Source organism: Rhinatrema bivittatum, chromosome 10, assembly GCF_901001135.1.
Source record: "Rhinatrema bivittatum chromosome 10, aRhiBiv1.1, whole genome shotgun sequence".
NCBI classification, from domain to species: domain Eukaryota; kingdom Metazoa; phylum Chordata; class Amphibia; order Gymnophiona; family Rhinatrematidae; genus Rhinatrema; species Rhinatrema bivittatum.
Genome location: NC_042624.1, coordinates 27127193 through 27146246, shown reverse-complemented (window position 1 = coordinate 27146246; position 19054 = coordinate 27127193). Strand labels below are relative to the sequence as shown.

The 19054-nt window shown below is 43.1% G+C and overlaps 1 protein-coding gene across 7 annotated transcripts in view; it reads right to left on the bottom strand.

Moving 5' to 3' along the window:
- The window catches only part of DNM3 (dynamin 3), a 694116-nt gene that overhangs the window by 398019 nt on the left and 277043 nt on the right, over nucleotides 1-19054 (bottom strand). The window lies entirely within an intron of this gene.

Here is a 19054-nt window from a genome sequence, read left to right as displayed (position 1 = left end):
AGTCATGTGTGTTTTTCTTCGTACGCTTTTTAATGATTGGGTTGGAGAATATTGCACCCTGCCCAGAGTACAGCTGATGATGCCTATACAATAAAACCCATTTCTGGAAATGTCTTTCACTGTGCTTTTGAGAGTACTCTTTTTCCTGACTGTGCTAGTTAACTTAGTGGAGCATGAATTTTGTTTGGTGAAGGGGTCATCCTCTCCTGTTGGACAGCCAGACCATCACAGACTCCTATCCACAGGGAGCTTCGTTTTCAGGTTTTATTTTATTTCCCCTCACCCCCCCCCCCCCAAAGAATTGCTTGGCATTTATTACAATGAACAAAAAAGGGAGAAAAATCAATGGAAAAAATGTCAATGATTTTTCTTCTATTCCATTAGAGCAAACATTGATAAATTCCCAAGGAAAATAAAATAAAAACTGAAAACGAAGGTCTCTTCCTATCCAATATATTTGATTAATGATCAAAAGAAGCATGGAGGAATTTCCACTCCAAAAGGTACGTCCTCACGCCCTGGAACACAACATATACACTGGATGCCTTACAGTAATGACCACATGCATGGGTGCTACAATGATTCATTAATTCATGTCAAAGGGGCCATGAATGAATGCAAAGGAGCCATGGAGATAAATGCAATGGGATAAGCCCAGGACTGGCTCGGCTCATCTCTCTTGATATGGCACTATAGGGTCATTCAATCTATACGATATCCAGGGAAGTTGTCCCTGTGAAATGTTTAACCAACCTAGTCTCAAAATATGGAATTTTCTGATACCCAAGAAGCATTCCTCATGCCCTGCCCACACAGGCCACATAACCTTCATTCCTCACTTGTGAACCTTTCCCCATCCCAGTTCAGCCTTCCCTCATGCCTCTTCTATGGCATGCTCCAGTGCTCTTTCATCTCAAACCTTTCCATCCTTACTCTTTCCACCTTCAGCTGGAGCAGTAAAAATCTTACAGCCCAACAGCAGTTAACGCATGCTCCAAGTCCCTCCACTGCTATCTCCTTCTAGGTGGGCTTCCTTTCTGCAGTGGCAACCGCATGGCGCAGGAGAGTGGCTGCTACAGGGACAGTGAGTGCCTCTGCTGCCAGACTCCTCTGGAGGAGGAAGAAGAGAAGAGCAGCACAGTGAAAACGGTCTTCCAATTACCCAAACTAATAAAAAAACTTGCTCCTCCACATCCGTTTAGACTTGCTAGCAAATAGAAACATGGAAGGACACAGTGCACCTTAAATAAGCCATGCAGCCCAGCGCTAAAATCCTCCATAATACAGTACCAATTTTAAAATGTACAAATAGGTGGCAACGGTCAAATAACCCATGATCTTCTTAGTATTTGGGTACAACGCACAATTAAACTCTGGGATTTGTTGCCAGAGAATGTGGTTAGTGCTGTTAGTATAGCGGTGTTTAAAAAAAGGATTGGATAAGTTCTTGGAGGAGAAGTCCATTACCTGCTATTAAGTTCACTTAGAGAATAGCCACTGCCATTAGCAATGGTAACATGGAATAGACTTAGTTTTTGGGTACTTGCCAGGTTCTTATGGCCTGGATTGGCCACTGTTGGAAACAGGATGCTGGGCTTGATGGACCCTTGGTCTGACCCAGTCTGGCATGTTCTTATGTTCTTAACCCACATTTACTGCACAGTTTGAGGGTACTTTTACTGCATGCAATTTGTAGCTAGTTTTCAAAGACAATCTACTCTTAATCAGCTGGTACAAAGCACAGGAGCTAAAAGATCCCATGTTCTCTGTGCCTGCCATCTGTGGGTGCTCTTCTCTTCCCCCCAGCCTAACGTGCACCTGCAAACACCTCCTCGCTAAACTTCCGCTTGTGGTAAAAGCCAGAGCGTACTTCTTATGGACTGAGGGCAATTTACCCAGGTAAATGGCTTTAAAAATTGCCCTTCCAGTAACTTAAAACTTCTCAAAGTCTCAATTTAATATCTAACCTAAAAATAAAATATTTCTTCTACCTTTTCTATCCTTTTTCTCTTTGTACTTTCAGCAATCTCTTCTCTAATTTTCTCTTCTCCTGACTCCATTCTAGGGTCTCTTTTCCACTACCTTTCATTCTGTGTTTCTCCCATCTCTATCCATTTGTCTCTTGGAAAACTTTCATGTAACTTTTCTCCATAGAGTCTTCTCTCCCATCACCACCACTTCATTTCTCTCCATCTTTCCCCATATTTCTCATCTTTTTTCTTTCTCATCCCTTCATTATTTCTCCATCCCATTCCCATCTCTGAAACTCTTACTTGATCTCAGTCCATTAGATTCCTTTTTCCCTCTCTGACTGACACCTCCCTTCCCCCCAGCCTTCAACTTACTCTCTCTCCTTCTGTTCCTCCATCTGCCTATCTCCCTCCAGTCCTCAATCTTCTCATTCCACCTCTTCCCACCACAATTTAGCTCTCCACATCCTCTTCTCACATCTATCCATCTAATTCTTTAATCATTACTGTTGCATCCATCGCTGCTCGACGCCCTCACTCCGCCCTCTTTACCTCTGTGGCGACTCCCTCCGGGCCTGATGGATGGCTGGCTGCCGCGGTGTCTCCATGCCGTCTCCCTCCGGCGTCTCTGGACCGGCTCAACGCTGCAGGTGCGCTATGTTCCTGATGACATAGGGCGCATGCTCGCACTCCGATTGATGTACCAGCAAGGGCACGAACCTCGGGGGGTGTCCCCCTGAGATGACATCATCCGCTTACAATATAAAAGGTCTCAGTATTCATTATCGAATTGAGTTAGCAAGGAGTGGAGAAGATACGGATACAGATCCATTTACGATTCCTCCAAGCTACTCTGCCTCCTCAGACTTACCAGGGGTACCCGCTCCTCGGGGGCCTCGCTCTCTTTTCTTTATTTCAGATTGCAGATAGGAACCGGTACTCGCTCTTCGAGGACCCATGTTCCTAAACACTCTGAAGATTCTCTACTGCCTGGAAGCTATCGCAGATACAGACATGTGTGAGTTACTATTTCAGATTGCAGATAGGAACCGGTACTCGCTCCTTGAGGGCTCATGTTCCTGAATACTCTGAAGATTCTCTACTGCCTGGAAGCTATCACAGATACAGACATTTGTGAGTTACCATGGCTCTCGCAGAGATTTCCCTGGAACCAGGTACTCGCTCCTCGAGGGCCTAACCCTTTCCAGCTACTACACTTCCTTAAGACCTTATGTGAGTTTGTCATCCAGTTCTGGCTACGAACACAGCTTACCCTGTCTACTCACTATCTATAGTTTCTCTACAGCTCAGCAACCCTGGGATCGCTGTCCCAGTACCTGAGGGACTTCAGCCCTGCCGGGCACATCAGCTCACTACTACCACCTCTGGTGGTTCTACTAACCTGTCTAATAAAAGAATTATCTGTGACTGTCTCCGTACTCAAGCCTAGCCGGTGGTCCCTCTCAAGATATCCTCCTGGGGGTGCGGTCATCTGCCATCGGCCCAAGGATCCACCTATCTACATTCCTCTACAGCTGAGTGCCCTCTCCAAGCACTCCACTGGTAACAGATTGCTACTCCTTCTCCATCAGGAGTCTTCAGCAACAGATTCATAACAGATTGCTACTCCGCAGTCTAAACCCTAACAGATTGTTTACTACTCTCTCTACAGGAGCTGAGCATATCAGATTGCTAACTCCTCCTTCCACAGGAGCAGATTCATTACAGATTGCTAACTCCTCCCTTCCTCAGGAGTCGAAGCATAACAATTACTGCTTCTCTCTACTTCATCTCAGCCTACCACCTCCCTTCTCCTGCCACTGCTTCCTTCCCTGTTCTCTAGATATCTTAGCTTTTCTTCCCTTGCTCAACCAGGTCTCTTTCCTGAGCCCCCCCCCCTCCCCCTCAAATGCTATTCTTTACCATCCCTTCCTATTCCTCTTTCCACAGGTTATCTTCTTTCCCTATTTCTGTCTCTCTCTTGTTCTCCATATTTACCATTTCTTTCTTCTTCTCTATATTTCCTTTCCTTTTCTCATATTCTTGCCATCCCCATTTCTCTAACTCTTTTCTCATTTCCCTCTTTCTTCCGTTTCTTTCCCAGCTTCCATCTCACCTTCCATCCCTCTCTATTCCTTCACCTCTCTATCTCTGATTCTCTTCTTCTATCCTCATCCTTTATTTTTGGTCAGGCTTGAACCCTACTCTCCTCCCTGACCCATTACGGTGATTTTAGCTGTCCTCCTGCCATAATCCGCTATGCTGGTGGGAGGAGCAATCAGATAGGAGTGTCAATCTGATGTATTCCATAGGTGGACTTAGCAATCTGTTGTTATAGACTGCTGAAGATAGTAGTAAGTGGATCCTTGGGCCGGTGGCAGATGACCACGCCCTCGGGGACCACCGGCTAGGCTTAGAGTATGGAGACAGACATACACTAGTTCTTTTATTAAACAGGTCTTGAAATCACCAGAGGTGGCAGTAGTGAGCTGAAGTGCCCGGCAGGGCTGAAGTCCCTCAGATACTGTAACAGCAATCCCTGGATGGCTGAGCTGTTGAGAAACTGTAGACAGTGAGTAGGCAGGGTATGCAGAGTTCATGAACAGAACTAGATGACAACACTCACAAATTGGTCTCAGGGAGCTCAGGAGCTGGAAAGGATAGGCCCTCAAGGAGCGAGTACCTGGTTCCAGGGAAAGCTTTGAGAGAGCGATGGTAACTCACAATGTTGTAGATAATGATGACTTCCAAGCAGAAGAGAATCCACAGATAGTTAGGAACGAGGGCCCTCGAGGAGCGAGTACCGATTCCTGTCTGTAACCTGAAAGGCAAAGAGAGAGAGCGACGCCCCCGAGGAGCGGGTACCTCTGGTAAGTCCGAGGAGGCACAGTAGCTTAGGCAGGGAACCCAATCTGAACCTTAGCCCTTGCTAACTCAACTGGTAGCGATATCAGAGACCTTTCAATATCGGAAGCGGATGACGTCATCTCAGGGGAACGCCCCTGAGGTTCGCGCCCTTGCTGGTACTTCACTTGGAGCGCGCGCCCTAGGCTTCAGGCAACATGGTGGATCTGCAGCGTCAAGCCGGCCCGGGGACGCCGGAGAGAGATGGCAGGGAGATGCCGTGGCAGCCAGCCGTCCTTCAGACCTGGAGGGAGTCGCCACAGAGGTAAGGAGGGCGGAGTGTAGACATCTGGCACAGACGGTCGCAATACCTCCTCATCACTCTGGACAGCTCTCCTTCATCCTACTCTAAATAGCTCAATATCCCTGCCCTTCTCCAATCTCTGTCCATACCTGCCACACTTGATCTTTGTTTTTCTCCTTCACCATCCACAGCCAATTCAATCTCTGCCTTCATCCTACCCCAGACAGATCAATCCCTACTCTCCTCCACATTCTCTCTGATATCCTTGCAATCTTGATTCTGGCTTTCCTCTGTTCTAATCCCCTATCCAACTCATCTCTATTCTCCTTATTCTCTGTCCTCCCTCTCCCATTCCACCTCGATCCTTGAATCTCTCTCCATTCACCAGAGGGGGGGGAGAATAACACTTCTAAAACATACTTATGGTTTTCAAGTACAGTGACATTAATGAAGAATGAAACACATAGATCTTGCAATATTTTGTGAAACTTATGAGAACCATGCAATTCATACAATATTAACAGCACAACAGTAGAAGAAAGTAGGCATATTTCTAAAGTGACACACTTCTCCCATCCAGCAGACAGAGAATGGCCTGAGAGATGGATGCAAAGATTGAGGTGGCGGGGGAGAGTGGTTGACAGAACAACATCAGTCAAGGAGGCCTGAGGGAGTTGGGGGAGGTGGCCTTTGGAGAGGACTTTTTCAGGCAGTATCTGAAATAACCTGCTTTGGCTCATTCAGCAGCAAGATGATTTGAGCCAACACCAGTGCTGTGGCAGTGTTACAGTTATGGACCCCTGTGCGGTGCTGGGATTGACTCAGCCGCACGGGCGAACCTATGCAGCTCACAACAAACCACATGCAGAAGGGTATAGATGGGACTAGCAGGAGCTTCACCTATACCAATCATCATTCCCACAGGTTCAGCCCTTGGTGCAGATGGACAGCAGGACTAAGGCAGGTTCCAGGGACAAGGCAAGGGAGAATGTCCAGGTCCAAGAAAAGGTCGAGGCAGGTGGCAAATAAGAAGTCCAGAGAACAAAGCAAGGTCAGAGTTGGCAGCAGATGGCAGAATCCGAGAGACAAACCAGGGTCAGGGTCAAAGCTGAGGTCAGGTCCAAGAAGTTAGTCTGATGAAGCAGGATAGGTAGGAAAACAAAAAGAGGCAGAATACACAAGAAGACAAAAGTCAGGGGAAGGGGTAGACACCAGACAAGCCAAGAGCTCCAGCTCCAGCTCAAGAGCAGGAACAGGAAGCACAAGGCAAGGTCACAAAATAGCTCTACACACTGAGAAGCAAACTACTCAGGAGACCTGTTGCCAAGGCGCTGGCTAGTTACAAGAGAGTAAGGATGAACAAAAGGATAGATGCCAATAGTCTTATATAATTCCTTTATTGAAGTGGAGACACAAGGGTAGCCCGACTCTGGCCGAGTTTCGCCGTCTGAAAACGGCTGCCTCAGGGGCTTACATATATTCTCTTGAGCTCCCAGTTTAAGTTCGAACAAATTGTATATAGAGGATCATATAAACCACTATATGATCCACAACAGTATTGAATCTTTTCAAACATGTTTGACCGCCCAAGTGGAGATTCTTTCGTGAATGCGTTGAAAAGATTCAATACTGTTGTGGATCATATAGTGGTTTATATGATCCTCTATATACAATTTGTTCGAACTTAAACTGGGAACTCAAGAGAATATATGTAAGCCCCTGAGGCAGCCGTTTTCAGATGGCGAAACTCGGCCAGAGTCGGGCTACCCTTGTGTCTCCACTTCAATAAAGGAATTATATAAGACTATTGGCATCTATCCTTTTGTTCATCCTGACGGCTTTTATAGATCGCCTTCCTTTGTGCTTTTTAGTTACAAGAGAGTTCCTTATATACCCCAGGAGGAAGTGACACTATCAGCCAATGCCACAGGAAGTCCCAGCTAGGGGGCCTATAAAGGCCATCCAAGTTTACAGGAAGTTCTATCCCAGGTCCTTGGAACAGGATGCTGCCGGAGGCCATGCCGGAGTCACTTCAGATCAGAGGTGAGGAGGTTACATGGAGGAGCCAGCTGGAGCCAAGCAGGCAGTAGTTGGCCATATCGTTCCTGAATGTTGCAGAGAAGCAGAGGATACCTAGTCCCAGCACAGAATGATTACATCTGACCTGGAAGTAAGGGTGGAAGATTCCTGATGGCTACTTGCCAAATCAAAAACACATCTGAGGGCAAGCCTCTGAATTCAGAGACAATTCCCAAAATTTCAAGCTGTCAGGTAACCTTATATAACATGTCTATCATTACCACTGTCTGTAAGACTAACGGGCAACACATTTCAGGTCACAAGTTTGGGAATCTGAAATATTGCTTCTAAACTGAAAAGTGCAGTTATAATTACAAAATGCTTTGGGCCAGACAGGACCAACTTCTCCTCAGAGCCATAGAGAGAAAACCAAATACTCAGTCCAAATACTATTGATACTATAAAGATCAGAGCTGCAGCAGCAAACAATCTGTTAATGCTCTTGGGACAGAGAGCGAGTCAAGAATTAGGCCTCAGAATTAGAATTCTCTGGTTCCCAAGGTGAACCTGAGGTTGGTCCTTTCTTCATTTGCCAAGACCACTACAAAAGTACACATCCTACAGGTTCAAGGTGTACAAATTATCCTCTTCCTGAGGAATAGAAAGGAGGGATGGAATTATTCCCATCTTACTTTTTTCTTTGTTAAGGAAGATATTCCAAGCATCTCATCTTCTTATAAATAAACCAGCGGTAAGAATAAAAGCGCTGTGAAAGTCTTCTGAAAGGATCAAGGACAGAGAAGTAAAACGAAAAGTTAAGTAATTAAACATAATTGTAAACACTATAAATATGATTTTCACCCGTGAACCGTACCTTACAGGTACACTTGGTCATGATTTACTTCACTAAACAATTGATTGTCTTTAACGATTTATTGTAACTGAACCTTTTGTGGCACCTGTTAGAATGTACTATAGTACGTATCCACCTACATTAATTTATGTGCCTACATGTAAACCGTTGCGATGGTATATAACTTAGCGATGGTATAGAAAAGAATTTAAATAAATAAAAAAATAAAGTATAGTGGCAGCCTGACCAAAAGACTTAAAAAAAATTCCCTACAAGAATGCATTTACATGCCTTGGAAAATGTTGCTCCAAATGAGAAATTACTACTTACGTGGTAATTTCCTTCTCTTTAGGATAGACAGATGAATCAAGAACCAATGTGTTATGCACTTCTCCCAGCAGATGGAGACAGAGAAAAGCTGACATCACAGTATATATATACCCCTGCAGTGATATCAGCCCACCAATATTCTCTGCAAAAGCGAACTGCAGACAAACTAAAAAAACTTGATTAAGATAACCATTCCAGTACTCAGCCAACAGGAAACACTGAGCTCAGACAAAGAATGTATTAGCACTAGTCTAGGGACTGGATTAACAATTACCATTAACCCCTGGACCACGTAGCCACGAAGAAGGACCATAGCACAATTATTCAGCAGCCAAGGGCAGGAAGCTGTATTCATCTGTCTATCTATCCCTCTTGCTTATTCGACTAACAATTTCCCATCACATACTCGCAACTTAGGAGTTATTATTGATAATCACCTGTCATTTAAACCATTCATCAAATCCATCATTAAAGAGTGCTATTTTAAACTCCAAACAATAAAGAAACTCAGACCCCTACTACACTTCAATGATTTCTGTACTGTCCTACAAGCTATTATTTTATCCAAGATTGACTATTGTAATGCTCTCTTACTTGGCATTCCTGCAACACATACGAAGCCACTTCAACTCCTACAAAATGCCGCCGCACGGATACTGGCAAACACAAAGAAAAGAGATCACATCACCCCCACACTTATTGAATTGCACTGGCTCCCTATACAGTCACGAATTCTTTATAAAACATTTTCGATCATTCACAAGAGTCTAGTAAATTCCAACCTCAACTGGCTTAATCCCCCCCCTCTTATCTCGCACCTCCAAGAGACCTACCCGCCCAGCCCTACAAGGCGCACTCCAGGCCCAATCTATCAAACCTTTTAAACTCTCCTCTACTATTAACAGAGCCTTTTCCCTTGCCGGTCCCACCTTATGGAACTCACTACCCCATGATATTCACATAGAAACATATACCCCCACTTTCAAAAAGAAACTTAAAACCTGGCTCTTTCAGCAAGCCTACTCCAGCTCACCCCCTATTACATAAAACCCCATTATGAATGCTACTCTGATATCTGGGTATGATCGTCTTATGTCTGATGATTTTGCACGGTGCACTATTATATATATAGTTATAGTTCTATTTCATAGCATCGTCCCATTGATGCTTGTTAGATGTAAGGGCTCCCCCCGAAAATTTTTTATATCTCCCTTAGTTCACCATGTTTTCTGTTATATGTAAGGGCACTGCCCAAAAGTTTCTTGTTCAATGTGAACCGATACGATGTGCCAACGGATATCGGTATAAAAGAGATGTTAAATAAATAAATAAATAGTTAAAATAAGAAATAAGAAAAGGAAATTATCAGGTAAGTAGTAATTTTTCATTTCTTGGTGTCTAACAGATAAATCCAGAACCAGTGGGATGTACCCAAATTAATCCTGAATAAGGCAGGAGGCTGCCCATGGTCCAATCAAAGTCACACGTGCAAAGGCTGCCCCCTCCCAGACCTGCACATCCAAACAATAATACCTGGAAAATGTGTATAAGGAGGACCACGCTGCACCTCAGCAAATATCAATGGGAGATAATCTAACCTTGGCCCATGACACTGCCTGAGCCCTAGTGGAATGAGCCCTAACTTGACTAGGTAACAGCTACCCAGCATCCACATATGCGGCCATTACTACTTCCTTAATCTAGAGAGCTACTGTAGCCTTTGAAGCCGGCTTGCTCTGTTTACCTCCACCGTGGAGGATGAACATAAGAACATGCCATACTGGGTCAGACCAAGGGTCCATCAAGCCCAGCATCCTGTTTCCAACAGTGGCCAATCCAGACCATAAGAACCTGGCAAGTACCCAAAAACTAAGTCTATTTCATGTTACCGTTGCTAGTAATAGCAGTGGCTATTTTCTAAGTCAACTTAATTAATAGCAGGTAATGGACTTCTCATCCAAGAACTTATCCAATCCTTTTTTAAACACAGCTATACTAACTGCACTAACCACATCCTCTGGCAACAAATTCCAGAGTTTAATTGTGCGTTGAGTGAAAAAGAACTTTCTCCAACTAGTTTTAAATGTGCCACATGCTAATTTCATGGAGTGTCTCCTAGTCTTTCTACTATCCGAAAGAGTAAATAACAGATTCACATCTACCCGTTCTAGACCTCTCATGATTTTAAACACTTCTATCATATCCCCCCTCAGCCGTCTCTTCTCCAAGCTGAAAAGTCCTAATCTCTTTAGTCTTTCCTCATAGGGGAGCTGTTCCATTCCCCTTATCATTTTGGTCGCCCTTCTCTGTACCTTCTCCATCGCAATTATATCTTTTTTGAGATGCTTCGACCAGAATTGTACACAGTATTCAAGGTGGGGGTCTCACCATGGAGCGATACAGAGGCATTATGACATTTTTCCATTTTATTCACCATTCCCTTCCTAATAATTCCCAACATTCTGTTTGCTTTTTTGACTGCCGCAGCACACTGAACAGACGATTTCAATGTGTATCCACTATGACGCCTAGATCTTTTTCTTGGGTGGTAGCACCTAATATGGAACCTAACATTGTGTAACTATAGCATGGGTTATTTTTCCCTATCTGCATCACCTTGCACTTATCCACATTCAATTTCATCTGCCATTTCGATGCCCAATTTTCCAGTCTCACAAGTTCTTCCTGCAATTTATCACAGGCGCTACGTCTTCCTGAGCTGTTTAGAAACCTCCCGATATGTCTCTTAACATCCAAGGGTCACAACAGGCGATATTCCTCCACATTTCTCCCTATCCAGAGATGGTAGAGAACTGGACTGATTCAAGTGAAAATCGGAGATAAGTTTTGGCAAAAAGAAGGAACAGTAAGCAGCTGTATTGCTCCCGGAGTCACTCGAAGGAATGGCTCCTGGCAAGACAAGGCCTATAGTTTGGATATTCTAAGTACAGAACAAATCGCCACAAGAAACACCATTTTCAAGGTCAGTAACCACAAAGACTGGTTACATATCAGTCAAAACATAGGGCCTGCTAAAAAATCCAAAACCAGATTGAGACTCCACAAGGGCACTGGTAATTGCAAGGGAGGATGAAGATGTTTCACTCCTTTCAAGAAATGGGTCATTTCTGGATGAGCCAACAAGAGTCCATCATTCACATGACCCCTGAAACAGGCAAGAGCCTCTACCTGTATCTTTAATGAATTAAGACCAATTCTTTATTCAAACCATCCTGCAAAAATTCCAAAATAAGCAGGATCTGAACCGAGAGGAAGAAAGCCTCTATTTTCACACCAAGCCTCAAACACTCGCCAAACCTGCACATAGGCTAAAGAGATGGAAAACTTTCTGGCTCGTAGCAAGTTAGCAAATGAAATTTCAAGTAACTCAATGACATGCCCAAGGCTTCTTATAAATGGAAAAACTAAAACTATTTATTTTCTGAAAGACCTGAGTCTTCAAAAATGGAATAATTAAAAACAGTGCTTTGATTACGATCTGAAAAACAGAGCAAGTGAACAGTTATTTGTTTTCACTATTTTTCTTCTTGTATTTTTCATGCTTTTGTCATAATTACCCATGTTATCCCCAATTTAATCCAGATCATTTGCTATATCCTTGCACACAGGCTTGTGTCACTCAGGTATGCTCAGTCTGGCTTAAGTTCTTCCTTCTAGAATTGCGTAAGCCTATACCCTGTGCACTGTGTTTGCTCGTTTTCAGATTCCCTGCATTTTAATGCAACTGCAAATCATTTTAAGGATCAGACTTTCTGGCAAAAAGCTTTTTCATCTTACTCAGCAGGGCACGACGGCCTTTGGAGGTCATCTGGTCACATAGATGGCACCCTCGGACGTCGTGCGATGCCCCCATGCAGAGGATACAGACCTCATGCGGATCAGTAATCGATATGGTCTGCGGGCACTGGGGGCATAGGTGAAAACCTGACAACGCCATGAAAAATAGCCAGCGAGCGGTCAATGGCTGTCTGTCACTGAGAGGTGACTCGCCTGGAATCGATCGCACGAAGGGAATAAATACCTACTGCATGCCAGACAGCACTGACCAAAGAAGAGGGACCAGGTGCCAAGAACGTCGAAAATGACTGGGAAAATATTTTGTAAAGGATGAGCTAACTGCAGAGCTTCACTACCACGGAGATGAAGAGGGACCCCATGTGGACACGTGGATAGTGGCATGCTGGGCATGCTCAGTGTGCCAGTCAAAGTTCTAGAAACTTGACAGAAGTTTTCTGTGCCGGGCTCCATCTGATGATGTCACCCATCTGCGAGGACTACCATCCTGCATGTCCTAGGAGAAGGATCCATGCCAAAACCAGAAGGTACCTGTGCTGTGCCCACTGAGCTACCTTCCCCCGTTCCAAGGTCAGGTGCCCCTCCTGACATGTCTTTACCCAGACTCTCTTCAGTAAAATCAGACAAAGGTAATTCTCCCTGAGCCTCTAAGCAGTGCTGGCACAAGTTAGAGGGAACGCCAGGCTGAGATGCCCAACTATGACAGGCAGCACAGTGGGAAAGGCGCATAGGTTTCTTAGCCTTAGGCACCATCAGTCTGTCAGTATGCTTAACAGGAGACTGAAAGGTTTGCGTCCAGCTGAATTTGCTCTGTAAAATTTAGGCGCCCCAAACCAAGGCATCCCAAATCTAGGCGCACAGCCCTGTGCTTTTTTTTATGAGCACCCAAAACAAATCTGAGCGCCCTCAGTACAGCCCAAATTGTGTATATAGGTAAGCACACAGCTAACATAGACGCCGCTACCACCTGGAGGCCCAAGCAAGCACCCAACGAAGCATCCAAAATCTGGATGCACAATTTGCACAAGAGCTGGATGTAATCGCATGAACAGTCATTTTTCATTTCATTTATTAAAATGTATTAATCACTTAATGCAAATTGGTCTACGTGATTTACAAGTGTTCCATTCACAAAACATACAAAACAAAATACAAACAGTAAATCAACAAAAACTTGTTCTATTGCAGCCAAACAATTGCAGGAAGTCTTACTTGACGCATTAAGGGAAGGCTAATTTCAGTAAGTAATTTTTAAATACATTCTGAATATTTTTAAGGAGTCTTCTAGCCGAAGCTCAAAGGGAAGCGTATTCCAGAAAATTGGAGCAGCTACAGAGAAAGCAGACTCATGTGTAGTTGCAAGGCGGGCAAGACGAACAGATGGAATGTCGCGCAAACCTCGTTGGGAAGATCTCAGCTCTCTTGATGATTTATAGATTTTCAAAAGTGCATTAGACCATGGGCAGGAGTGTGAACTCTGCAGTTTGAAAATTGTCATTCAGATTTTGTACTGAAGAAGGTAGCTTAACACACAGGAAGAAGAGCTCAAACAAAACAATCGGACAAATCATGCACTGCCATTGATCATGCCATGATCCCCATCATCTTCCTATATACATTTCTAAAGTTTGGCTAATTGTTTAAGTTTTATATTGCTCAACTTAAAATACATTGTGGAACACCCTCACAGAAAAGTAATGGCTTTTATTAAAATGGGTATCAATTTGAAATGGACTGTGGCTAAGATTAGAGACTTGACAATTGATACTACTCACAATTTTCAAGCTTGTGCTAATTCAGTGCTCTGCATGCATTATCATGCATCCAGTATATGTGCATGTTTTTCTAACATCACCAAAATCCATTCCTTTCTTTCTGTATACACCACCAAAACCCTTATACACGCACTCCTGCTCAGACTCTACAACTTGATCCTTACACCTCCCACTGGATCATCTCTCTCCACTACAGTCTATTCAAAATTCAGCTGTATGATTTATTTTCCTCCAATGATGCTATAACTATGAACTTTTTATTTCAAATCATTGCATTGGCTCGCCATCCACTTACACACACAGTTCAAGTTTCTCCTATTCACCTACAAGTGCCTTCCTTCTGCATAAGAACATAAGAACATGCCATACTGGGTCAGACCAAGGGTCCATCAAGCCCAGCATCCTGTTTCCAACAGTGGCCAATACAGGCCATAAGAACCTGGCAAGTACCCAAAAACTAAGTCTATTCCATGTTACTGTTGCTAGTAATAGCGGTGGTTATTATCTAAGTCAACTTACTTAATAGCAGGTAATGGACTTCTCCGCCAAGAACTTATCCAAGCCTTTTTTAAACACAGCTATACTATCTGCACTAACCACATCCTCTGGCAACAAATTCCAGAGTTTAATTGTGCGTTGAGTGAAGAAGAACTTTCTCCGATTAGTTTTAAATGTGCCACATGCTAACTTCATGGAGTGTCCCCTAGTCTTACTATTATCCGAAAGAGTAAAAAACCGATTCACATCTACCCATTCTAGACCTCTCATGATCTTAAATATCCCTATCATATCCCCCCTCAGTCGTCTCTTCTCCAAGCTGAAAAGTCCTAACCTCTTTAGTCTTTCCGCATAGGGGAGCTGTTCCATTCCCCTTATCATTTTGGGTCGCCCTTCTCTGTACCTTCTCCATCACAATTATATCTTTTTTGAGATGCGGTGACCAGAATTGTACACAGTATTCAAGGTGCAGTCTCACCATGGAGTGACAGAAAGGATTTATGACATTTTCCATTTTATTCACCATTCCCTTTCTAATAATTCCCAACATTCTGTTTGCATTTTTGACTGCCGCAGCACACCGAACAGACGATTTCAATGTGTTATCCACTATGACGCCTAGATCTCTTTCTTGGGTAGTAGCACCTAATATGGAACCTAACATTGTGTAACTATAGCATGGGTTACTTTTCCCTATATGCATCACCTTGCACTTGTCCACATTAAATTTCATCTGCCATTTTGATGCCCAATTTTCCAGCCTCACAAGATTTTCCTGCAATTTGTCACAAGCTGCTTGTGATTTAACTACTCTGAACAATTTTGTATCATCCTCAAATTTGATTACCTCACTTGTCGTATTTCTTTCCAGATCATTTATAAAAATATTGAAAAGTAAGGGTCCCAAAACAGATCCCTGAGGCACTCCACTGCCCACACCCTTCCACTGATAAAATTGTCCATTTAATCCTACTCTCTGTTTCCTGTCTTTTAGCCAGTTTGTAATCCAAGAAAGGACATCGCCACCTATCCCATGACTTTTTATTTTTCCTAGAAGCCTCTCATGAGGAACTTTGTCAAATGCCTTCTGAAAATCCAAGTACACTACCTTGACAGGTTCACCTTTATCCATATGTTCATTAACTTCTTCAAAAATGTGAAGCAGATTTGTGAGGCAAGACTTGCCTTGGGTAAAGCTATGCTGACTTTGTTCCATTAAACCATGTCTTTCTATATTTTCTGTGATTTTGATGTTTAGAACACTTTCCACTATTTTTCCTAGCATTGAAGTCAGGCTAACCGGTCTGTAGTTTCCCGGATCACCCCTGGAGCCCTTTTTAAATATGGGGGTTGCATTAGCTATCCTCCAGTCTTCAGGTACAATGGATGATTTTAATGACAGGTTACAATTTTTTATTAACAGGTCTGAAATTTCATTTTTTAGTTCCTTCAGAACTCTGGGGTATATACCATCCGGTCCAGATGATTTACTACTCTTAGGTTTGTCAATCAGGTCTACCACATCTTCTAGGTTGACCGTGATTTGGTTCAGTTCATCTGAATCATTACCCATGAAAACCTTCTCCAGTACGGGTACCTCCCCAACATCCTCTTCAGTAAACACCGAAGAAAAGAAATCATTTAATCTGCAGCTCTTCATTACCTCTCTTATCTCTCCCTGTCTACTCCTCTCTTAATGACCTCCATTTATTTATTTAACATTTTTATATACCGCAAATTCATGTAGCAATGTTACATATCATTTCGATTTACATTATAACATTAAGCTGCTCTTATCTATGCCTTCATCTTCCATCGCCAGCTCCCGACTGTGCTTTCCTCCTTGCTGTACCATATCCCTGGAACATCATGGTAATTAAATCACAAGCAGATTGTGATAAATTGCTGGAAGACCTTGTTAGACTGGAAAATTGGGCATCCAATAAGTGCAAAGTGATGCATATAGGGAAAAATAACTCATGCTACAGTTACACATTGTTAGGTTCCATATTAGGAGCTACCACCCAAGAAAGAGATCTAGGCATCATAGTGGATAACACATTGAAATAGTCTGTTCAGTGTGCTGCGGCAGTCAAAAAAGCAAACCGCACCTTGAATACAGTGTACAATTCTGGTCGCTGCATCTCAAAAAAGATATAATTGCGATGGAGAAGGTACAGAGAAGGGCGACCAAAATGATAAAGGAAATGGAACAGCTCCCCTATGAGGAAAGACTAAAGAGGTTAGGACTTTTCAGCTTGGAGAAGAGACGGCTGAGGGGGGATATGATAAGGTGTTTAAAATCATGAGAGGTCTAGAACGGGTAAATGTGAATCGGTTATTTACTCTTTCAGATAGTAGAAAGACTAAGGGGCACTCCATGAAGTTAGCATGGGGCACATTTAAAACTAATCGGAGAAAGTTCTTTTTCACTCAACGCACAATTAAACTCTGGAATTTGTTGCCAGGGGATGTGGTTAGTGCAGTCAGTGTAACTGGGTTTTAAAAAAGGATTAGGTAAGTTCTTGGAGGAGAAGTCCATTACCTGCTATTAATTAAGTTGACTTAGAAAATAGCCACTGCTATTACAAGCAACAGTAACATGGGATAGACTTAGTTTTTGGGTACTTGCCAGGTTCTTATGGCCTGGATTGGCCACTGTTGGAAACAGGATGCTGGGCTTGATGGACCCTTGGTCTGACCCAGTATGGCATGTTCTTATGGTCATATTCAAGTCCTGCCTACAAATTTTCCTTTGAGGTTGCTTTTAGCGCCGGTTTACTCTATTCTTTTTCACATTTAACAAAGCAAACATACCTTATAAAAGAAATAACATATAGATATGTTAAACAGAAATTTGATTCTTAAAAGTAATAATTCTCATATAAAAAAAGAAAAATGAGAACATTTTCAATATAATTGTTTAACATATCCATGTATCATAGAGGTAAACTGGTGGGGGGCAGAAATCAGAAAATGAGGATTTTAATTTCCACACACACTTATTATTCCTTTCTAATATTATAGTGGCTGATTTGAAGGTTTCCCACTCTTTTAATTGATTGAGACTTGCCTCCTAGCTCCCAGAAAATCTCTTAATTGAGTAACATTGAAAACCATTTCAGTGCTTCCTTGAAATTTTAGCACACATGGACATGGGTACTTCAGTAGGAAGTTTGCACCCAAAGCTGTTGCTTCGGGTTTTAACTCGAGAAATGCCTTCCGGCGTATCTGGGTTATTCTGGCGAGGTCAGGAAAGATCCTCTCCAGTCCCCCATGAAAAACAGGAACGCGTCACACTGTTCATATCTTGTTCAGTTTGAAATGTCACCAATAACGTAATTCTCTCCATGATTTCCACTTGAGACTCTTCCAGGTATTGAGTCAAATTGATGAAATCTATAGAATTTCCAGGAGGATTTATTCTTAAAGAGCATTGCTTCAATGGTAGATGTATCAATTTTTCAATTGGAGGAATTTTTTCTGGGGGGATTTTCAATATTTCCCCCAGATATTTTTTTTTAAGGTAACCAGCATTTGCTCATCTTTTATTTTGGGGAAATTCAATATCCGCCCATTAAGATGTCGGATAGAATTCTGTAGAAATTCCATTCTTCTAACTTTAGCCAGTCTCTCACGGGTAATCAATGCAGTCGTAGTTTTCAAATTTTTAACTTCTTCCTCCAAAGAATGAATTGCTGTGCATTGCTCTAATAGGACACGTTGATGGTCCTGTGTCACAGTATCTAATTTCATGGAGACACTTTGCAAACTTAAAGACTGTTCCTGGAAACTACTGGTAAGTCCCACCATTAGATCCCATAGGGACTCTAAAGTTACAGTTGCTGGTCTTATTATCCCAACCGGGTTCATACTCACCCCTCCGGCACCAGGTTCGCACACTCCGCTTGACACCAATTTCAAGCCTTCCCCGGTACAACCCACTTCTCCTCGGGGTAGAATCAAACTCTGCTCCGGGGTTGAAGTCCTGGCCTTCTCTTGGTCACCACCACAGGCTCCGTCCGTCTGGGGATATATAGTAGGCGATCCTCCATCTCCCCCCCAGTGTCTGTAGTCGATCTCAGAGGGGAAGCTATGAGCAGCTGTCGGGGTTCAGGGAGGCTCAAAGTTATTTCCCTGGGTGACAGCGAAGTTCCTCCCACCACTCCATCAATGGGGGTTACCATCCCCTGTATCACCGCAGGAATCGCAAACTCCAGGATCAGACATTGTTGTAATGGAGGGCAGAGCTTGGCCGGAAACACCCTCACCTTCGCTTTTCTTTTATACGGCATTGTAATTTAATTTAAAGTTGACATTTTTCAAAACCAGCATCTCTCGACCGGAGGAGCTTTCCTTTCAGATCGCCATCTTGGAGCCGCCCCTCTGAGGCTGCTTTTACATTTTAAACCCTAGATCTTCCTGAACATAACTGTCAATTTTTAATATTTACTATAATAAATAGATTTCCTGTCTGCGTCTTAACTAGACTATAAGCTCCATGTTGCAGGGACTCTCTTTTATGTATAGCTGTATAGTGCTACATATGCTTGGTAGCACTATTGAAATGATTAGCATTAGTTTTTTCCCTTAAGTCAGGTAAGACCGAGTAGTATGATTTATGCCAAGCTTTCTGGGCTAGGCC